At 45.5% G+C, this 8,966-nt stretch overlaps 1 pseudogene; it reads left to right on the top strand.

The window, feature by feature from the left end:
- The first annotated feature begins 3,689 nt into the window (after positions 1-3,689).
- Positions 3,690-3,807, top strand: LOC126299754 (5S ribosomal RNA; annotated as a pseudogene).
- The last annotated feature ends 5,159 nt before the right edge of the window (positions 3,808-8,966 follow it).

Raw genomic sequence — 8,966 nt, 5'->3', positions numbered from 1 at the left:
CATTTAACAAAATGGCTCTGAGCACTATGGGACTTAACATCTATGGTCATCAGTACCCTCTTCATTTAACACTCTGTCAACGAACATACTCCCGCTAAAGGAGATTTATATTCTCGCAACCTTCCCGACGCAGCAAGCTGCAATAGAAATATGTGTAGTGAAAGAGCATTAGAGCGGAAGGTCCGTGGCCGCATGTGATAAGACTACAGGAATCAGCCAGGAACGGCGACAGACGGGATCACAGTAACGGCTTTGCACGTTGCACGACGCCCGCATGCGGTGACAATGACCTTCCTTTTGTGGAAATTTTCATGTCTCTGTTAAATGCAGACAATCTGACGAATACTTTCAATGCAAACACGGTCGTCTTGGGTTCTTCGAGATTGCAGTTCGTATGAAATACATTCTTAATGTAAAAGCGTATTTTCACATGTATCATGTTTTGTTGCGCTCCACAACCTTTCCTTCTGATATGAACTACAGTCAACTCAAGTTTCAGAGTAAAGCTTTAATAAGAGAGCGTCATATTACTAACATAGGCGTGCGTCGTCATTGTTCAGTTGCTAGCCCTTACACGGTACTTCCTCATTACCCCTACACGGTCCCAAGACTTGCAGAGGACACCTGGTAAATAATAGTGTTAAATACAAATGATGCCCAGATGTGTATCGCATCCGCGTTACCGGAACAAACGTGTGAAACAATGTGTTCCATCTCCCCGTGTCTATAGGTAACAGAGCCCAATGATGATTGTCGTCATAGAGCATTATGATGAGGACGATCCGTGGAACGATTGAGTATGTAATATCTGACGTGAAAACATCTCATTTAGTGCCTATTTTAATTCACATCATATTTGCCACATTAATTACAAGTGTAAAAATGTGGTAAGTGTCTTAGATTACTATCGTTGCTTCGACCCGCAACCGTTGTTGAAAGTGGAACACATGATCATCCATGAAGCACAGAAACGGTTCGTCTTCTAAAGTTACACTCCTGGAAATTGAAATAAGAACACCGTGAATTCATTGTCCCAGGAAGGGGAAACTTTATTGACACATTCCTGGGGTCAGATACGTCACATGATCACACTGACAGAACCACAGGCACATAGACACAGGCAACAGAGCATGCACAATGTCGGCACTAGTACAGTGTATATCCACCTTTCGCAGCAATGCAGGCTGCTATTCTCCCATGGAGACGATCGTAGAGATGCTGGATGTAGTCCTGTGGAACGGCTTGCCATGCCATTTCCACCTGGCGCCTCAGTTGGACCAGCGTTCGTGCTGGACGTGCAGACCGCGTGAGACGACGCTTCATCCAGTCCCAAACATGCTCAATGAGGGACAGATCCGGAGATCTTGGTGGCCAGGGTAGTTGACTTACACCTTCTAGAGCACGTTGGGTGGCACAGGATACATGCGGATGTGCATTGTCCTGTTGGAACAGCAAGTTCCCTTACCGGTCTAGGAATGGTAGAACGATGGGTTCGATGACGGTTTGGATGTACCGTGCACTATTCAGTGTCCCCTCGACGATCACCAGAGGTGTACGGCCAGTGTAGGAGATCGCTCCCCACACCATGATGCCGGGTGTTGGCCCTGTGTGCCTCGGTCGTATGCAGTCCTGATTGTGGCGCTCACCTGCACCGCGCCAAACACGCATACGACCATCATTGGCACCAAGGCAGAAGCGACTCTCATCGCTGAAGACGACACGTCTCCATTCGTCCCTCCATTCACGCCTGTCGCGACACCACTGGAGGCGGGCTGCACGATGTTGGGGCGTGAGCGGAAGACGGCCTAACGGTGTGCGGGACCGTAGCCCAGCTTCATGGAGACGGTTGCGAATGGTCCTCGCCGATACCCCAGGAGCAACAGTGTCCCTAATTTGCTGGGAAGTGGCGGTGTGGTCCCCTACGGCACTGCGTAGGATCCTACGGTCTTGGCGTGCATCCGTGCGTCGCTGCGGTCCGGTCCCAGGTCGACGGGCACGTGCACCTTCCGCCGACCACTGGAGACAACATCGATGTACTGTGGAGACGTCACGCCCCACGTGTTGAGCAATTCGGCAGTACGTCCACCCGGCCTCCCGCATGCCCACTATACGCCCTCGCTCAAAGTCCGTCAACTGCACATACGGTTCACGTCCACGCTGTCGCGGCATGCTACCGGTGTTAAAGACTGCGATGGAGCTCCGTATGCCACGGCAAACTGGCTGACACTGACGGCGGCGGTGCACAAATGCTGCGCAGCTAGCGCCATTCGACGGCCAACACCGTGGTTCCTGGTGTGTCCGCTGTGCCGTGCTTGTGATCATTGCTTGTACAGCACTTTCGCAGTGTCCGGAGCAAGTATGGTGGGTCTGACACACCGGTGTCAATGTGTTCTTTTTTCCATTTCCAGGAGTGTATTTGAAACACTGTGACAGGGGAACACGATGAGTAACCTCCCCCAACACCCGAAACGAACAGGGAAAGACAATACATTAAGGCCAAGGTACTTCCATTGACACGCAGTAAGTTACATGGTACGGTGGTGAAATCACGCAGACGAAATATCGTCCCCAAGGAAACACCATCTGTGCTCCATACCATGTCCGAACATCGGTGTCGTTGTCAACAGCTTATCTCCACCCTCCTCAAGCAAGACTGACGACATGTCTGAGGATATTCTCCAACATGTCAGACGTCAACTCTGGCTCCATTTCGAGGCAAGGCAGTACAGAAAAACCTCCTAGATTCTAAAGCAATGTTTGCTCCCCATGTCCAAGAAGGCCGAACTGGACCACTGCCTTTCTCAGCAATTGGCAAGAGATCTATTTCTTGAGGTCGGAAGGAAACTGAGGAGCAGTCACTCCGAAATATGACGTACCTGGTGTCACGAACAGTCAGTCACACATGCGCACTTCACCAGTACCTGTTAATAACCTGATTTCATCGTATTGAAAATGTCTGGAAGTATTTGGAACAGTGAATGAAACTTGGCAGTTCACATCCCCACAGTTTTAACTATTTGTTGTCTAAGATTTGTCTACCTTACAGCTAGATATGACATACCTCAAAAAAATTATAGACTCTCTTCATCGCTAAATCGAGAGCCCTCTCAGGACTGCAGGGAACGACAGACATTATTCCCGTGATGTCCACTTGTGGTAAGCCGTTTTTTGTTGAGTGTGTTTGTCTAATACTATGCGAACTCCAGGACTACCTCGCATCTACTTCAAGGTTTGAAACCTTCAATCACAGATCACTTAAATCTGGTACGAAGGCTATCGCGCTGCTGGGTAAATTCCTGCTTGGTGTTGCTGTTTCTACTACTTGGAAACGAGAAACACTCAGGTTATCACATCATTTCCCCAGCAACGAGAAATAAGCGACACCTTCTAATTATCTGTTTGAGAATACTTCCGTTTGGTTGGGCGAAATCTCATATGACGCATGCATCAGCAACAGCATCTTTGTAGCCATCGAAGTGGCAACAGGCGGATATAAAGTGAGATATGAAATATTTCAGGTGAAGTTACAAGATTTTTTCTTAATGAATACATCAGAGGTCAGTGTATATGACGAAGATACGTCATCCGAACTATTTTACAGTTTTATAAGAACTGAGTATCTCTGTAAGAAATGATGGCCAAGAACTCTACATTTAGTCAGCTACTTCAAGAAAGTAAATATAAAGGTTGCCAACGGCCTTGCCGAAGTGGTAACACCGGTTCCCGTCGGATCACCGAAGTTAAGCGATGTCGGGCTAGGCTAGCACTTGGATGGGTGACCATCCGGTCTGCCGAGCGCTGTTGGCCAGCGGGATGCACTCAACCCTTGTGAGGCAAACTGAGGAGCTACTTGATTGAGAAGTAGCGGCTCCGGTCTCGGAAACTGACATGCGACCGGTAGAGCGGTGTGCTGATCACATGCCCCTCCACATCCGCATCCAGTGACGCCTGTGGCCTGATGATGACACGGCGGCCGGTCGCTACCTTTGGGCCTTCATGGCCTGTGTGGGAGGAGTTTAGTTTAGTTTAGTTTTAAATATAAAGGCTTCCGGGATGTGTTGAAGGTACTGCAGCATGGCCCCACACACACAGAGTGGGCTTGAACGCCTGGACGACAGGTAGTGTGAACAGTCGATCCCATCCAGGCTGGACTGGTCAACTCAGAACGCCTCATTTAGGACTTATTTCCGCTTGAGAGGTGTGGAGACGTGCAGTGCTGTGTCGAGTAGGATTGCTCGGAGTAGCGCCTGGATCTCTTCAGCAAGAAGTATGATGCGTTGATAAAGAAATATCACACCTGCGCCATCGGCACTGTAGTCACGTAGTTCTCAGGATCGTGTACCCTTCGAGGGTAGAGGCCAGTTCTAGGGTCTGTCATTTAGCATATGGTGACGGCAGCAATTTTCACTCTGGCAAAGTTCGCTTCCATGGAAGCGGTGTCGCTGTTGTCACGATTCAGCGGGCTTCCATAGACAATGAGTGGTGGAAGACTTCTCATAAAAAATAACATTCGTCCTATCTGCCTGAGATGACTTTACCACTACATCATCAATGGGGCAAAACGCAAGTCTGTCCCCTTTACTCCATTACTAACAAACGTATAGAAATTTTATGCAATATTATCTGTTCTGTAAGGCATGTAAAGGAAAAGAATAAGTCCATATTATTTCGTAATATCGTAATATTCGTTTTCATCATATGCTCATGGACCATCGGTATGCAGTCGTAAGCATTGATTAGTCACTCGTGTACAAGCGGTTAAGGACGACACATTACAGCCACGTCCAGTCGCCTTTGCTGCCGTACAATCCCTTGCTGATCAGGTAATTGTGGATCTCAAGCCAATTTACCTGCGAGTCCCGAAGTAAAGTAAAGTCGTATGCCGTTATTGACTTGGAAATCCCGAAGGGCATCTTCAGCCAACTGATTTGTTAAACTTGTTTTCTGCCCTTCACACATGTATGCTCCTTCCCTTCACTAAGTCTGAGCGATGCGTGTCGTTTATGTGTAATTGATCAGTGTAGATGACTGTAATGGGTGTGGTAGTGTGGTGTCATGTATGTGTTGGAAGATGATGAGAGAAAGTAGAGGATGAAACCTGCTGCTGGCACATAGCCTTCTTCTCTCAGGTACCACAAACTGGGGCGCCCAGCTTAATTTCCCCATCCTGCAGACGGATCGCCATCAGCATTGTCTCATACATACACTTTACAAGTCATTTGGAATTTAATCCCTGATACTGGCGCAAAACAGGTGATCTGTTGCTTTACACCACCACCTCTTCTGTCTGAAACGAGGTGCACGGTACTGGATGAAGAAACGAGCGAAGGAAATCATAGGATAATCTACGGCAAATTAAGAACAATTTTAGCATGGTTCCTACAAGAATGACAGGGTTACTGGGACACATGAACAGCAAGATGACTTGATATCTTCAAGTTCAAAGGATAGTGGCTCGTTTGGTATTATCGTGATATACGAGAGCGACTTCCACGAATATGATAACGCAAAATGAGTGGCAATCCTTAAAAGAAATGTGTGTTCTCTTTGCAGTCGGATATTCTCACGAAATTTCAGTCAAAATCCTAAGGCGAAAATTTTTTTTTGGCTCTCACCTCCATTGTATTAAAATAAGAGAAATCAGGGTTCGAATGAAAGATGTAAATGTTCGTTTTTCCCGCTACTTGTTCGAGGGTGGAACTGTAGAGAAACGACTTGAACACACTTCGATGAACGGTCTGCATTCACTTAAGTGTGAACTGCGGTGTAATCATGTAGATGTCGATGAAAATGTAGATATCTCAGGTTTCCTCTGCGCGGTTGGCTAATGATGTATAGCCGGATGTTCTGACGAGCTGCTTCAAGTTTATTCACAGTATTTCGAGGATCTACCCAGCCGTCTTTTTCAGGTACAGTGAGTTTTTCTGTTATGTGTACTAACTGCCCCTACCCCAACCAGAAAGTGAATGTTGCACCACGATACTCGTATCATTGTATACAGTTTTATGATTATGTGTAAGCTTGTGCTTGACGACAGTGAATTTTCTTGGCTGTTTTACTTGGGTTTGTCGCTGGTAATCCTTGGATCTGTCCACGACTCTTCTGATACTCTGTCCCGCGTAAGACGTGTCACATCCGTATGGAATGAGGTACACAACCGGCTTTCGGATACCTAGATTGTTTTTAAAATCATGAAGAATACTTTTACCTTAGTTGAAGGGAGGGAAAAACATTTCCGTTAGATCTCATCGATCTTTCCGGATATTGTGTCAGCAAAAGCTAGCTAAGCCATTTTTGGCTTCTACTACTCAGTCCCCCCCCCCCCCCCTCCCCATGAACCATGGACCTTGCCGTTGGTGGGAGGCTTGCGTGCCTCAGCGATACAGATGGCCGTACCGTAGGTGCAACCACAACGGAGGGGTATCTGTTGAGAGGCCAGACAAACATGTGGTTCCTGAAGACGGGCAGCAGCCTTTTCAGTAGTTGCAGGGGCAACATTAACCAAAACGGCCTTGCTGTGCTGGTACTGCGAATGGCTGAAAGCAAGGGGAAACTACAGCCGTAATTTTTCCCGAGGACATGCAGCTTTACTGTATGATTAAATGATGATGGCGTCCTCTTGGGTAAAATATTCCGGAGGTAAAATAGTCCCCCATTCGGATCTCCAGGTGGGGACTACTCAAGAGGACGTCGTTAACAGGAGAAAGAAAACTGGCGTTCTATGGGTCGGAGCGTGGAATGTCAGATCCCTTAATCGGGCAAGTAGGTTAGAAAATTTAAAAAGGGAAATGGGTAGGTTAAAGTTAGATATAGTGGGAATTAGTGAAGTTCGGTGGCAGGAGGAACAAGACTTGTGGTCAGGTGAATACAGGGTTATAAATACAAAATCAAATAGGGGTAATGCAGGAGTAGGGTTAATAATGAATAAAAAAATTGGAGTGGGGGTAAGCTACTACAAACAGCATAGTGAACGCATTATTGTGGCCAAGATAGACACAAAGCCCATGCCTACTACAGTAGTACAAGTTTATATGCCAACTAGCTCTGCAGATGATGAAAAAATTGATGAAATGTATGATGAGATAAAAGAAATTATTCAGGTAGTGAAGGGAGACGAAAATTTAATAGTCATGGGTGACTGGAATTCGTCAGTAGGAAAAGGGAGAGAAGGAAACATAGTAGGTGATTATGGATTGGGTCTAAGAAATGAAAGAGGAAGCCGTCTGGTAGACTTTTGCACAGAGCATAACGTAATCATAGCTAACACTTGGTTCAAGAATCATAAAAGAAGGTTGTATACATGGAACAATCCTGGAGATACTAAAAGGTATCAGATAGATTATATAATGGTAAGACAGAGATTTAGGAATTAGGTTTTAAATTGTAGGACATTTCCAGGGGCAGATGTGGACTCTGACCACAATCTATTGGCTATGACCTGTAGGTTAAAACTGAAGAAACTGCAAAAAGGTGGGAATTTAAGGACATGGGATCTGGATAAGCTGAAAGAAGCAGAGGTTGTACAGAGTTTCAAGGAGAGCATAAGGGAACAATTGACAGCAATGGGGGAAAGAAACACAGTAGAAGAAGAATGGGTAGCTCGAATGGATGAAGTAGTGAAGGCAGCAGAGGATAAAGTAGGTAAAAAGACGAGGGCTGCTAGAAATCTTTGGGTAACAGAAGAAATATTGAATTTAATTGATGAAAGGAGAAAATATAAAAATGCAGTAAATGAAGCAGGCAAAAAGTAATACAAACGTCTCAAAAATGAGATCGACAGGAAGTGCAAAATGGCTAAGCAGGGATGGCTAGAGGACAAATGTAAGGATGTAGAAGCTTATCTCACTAGGGGTAAGATACTTACTGCCTACAGGAAAATTAAAGAGACCTTTGGAGAGAAGAGAACCACGTGTATGAATATCAAGTGCTCAGATGGCAACCCAGTTCTAAGCAAAGAAGGGAAGGCAGAAAGGTGGAAGGAGTATATAGAAGGTTTATACAAGGGCGATGTACTTGAGGACAATATTATGGAAATGGAAGAGGATGTAGATGAAGACGAAATGGGAGGTAAGATACTGCGTGAAGCGTTTGACAGAACACTGAAAGACCTGAGTCGAATCAAGGCCCCGCGAGTAGACAACATTCCATTAGAACTACTGACGGCCTTGTGAGAGCCAGTCATGACAAAACTCTACCAGCTGGTGAACAAGATGTATGAGACAGATGAAATACCCTCAGACTTCAAGAAGAATATAATAATTCCAATCCCAAAGAAAGCAGGTGCTGACAGATGTGAAAATTACCGAACTATCAGTTTAATAAGTCACAGCTGCAAAATACTAACGCGAATTCTTTACAGACGAATGGAAAAACTGGTAGATGCGGACCTCGGGAAGGAACAGTTTGGATTCCGTAGAAATGTTGGAACACGTGAGGCAATACCTACCTTACGACTTATCTTAGAAGAAAGATTAAGAAAAGGCAAACCTATGTTTCTAGCATTTGTAGACTTAGAGAAAGCTTTTGACAATGTTGACTGGAATACTCTCTTTCAAATTCTGAAGGTGGCAGGGGTAAAATACAGGGAGCGAAAGGCTATTTACAATTTGTACAGAAACCAGATGGCAGTTATTAGAGTCGAGGGGCATGAAAGGGAAGCAGTGGTTGGGAAAGGAGTGAGACAGGGTTGTAGCCTCTCCCCGATGTTATTCAATCTGTATATTGAGCAAGCAGTAAAGGAAACAAAAGAAAAATTTGGAGTAGATATTAAAATTCATGGAGAAGAAGTAAAAACTTTGAGGTTCGCCGATAAGATTGTAATTCTGTCAGAGACGGCAAAGGACTTGGAAGAGCAGTTGAACGGAATGGACAGTGTCTTGAAAAGAGGATATAAGATGAACGTCAACAAAAGCAAAATGAGGATAATGGAATGTAGTCAAATTAAATCGGGTGATGCTGAGGGAATT

This window comes from Schistocerca gregaria, chromosome X (genome assembly GCF_023897955.1).
Source record: "Schistocerca gregaria isolate iqSchGreg1 chromosome X, iqSchGreg1.2, whole genome shotgun sequence".
In the NCBI taxonomy this organism is placed as follows: domain Eukaryota; kingdom Metazoa; phylum Arthropoda; class Insecta; order Orthoptera; family Acrididae; genus Schistocerca; species Schistocerca gregaria.
Note: the sequence above shows the minus strand (reverse complement) of the source record. Positions and strands in the feature narration are given on the sequence as shown.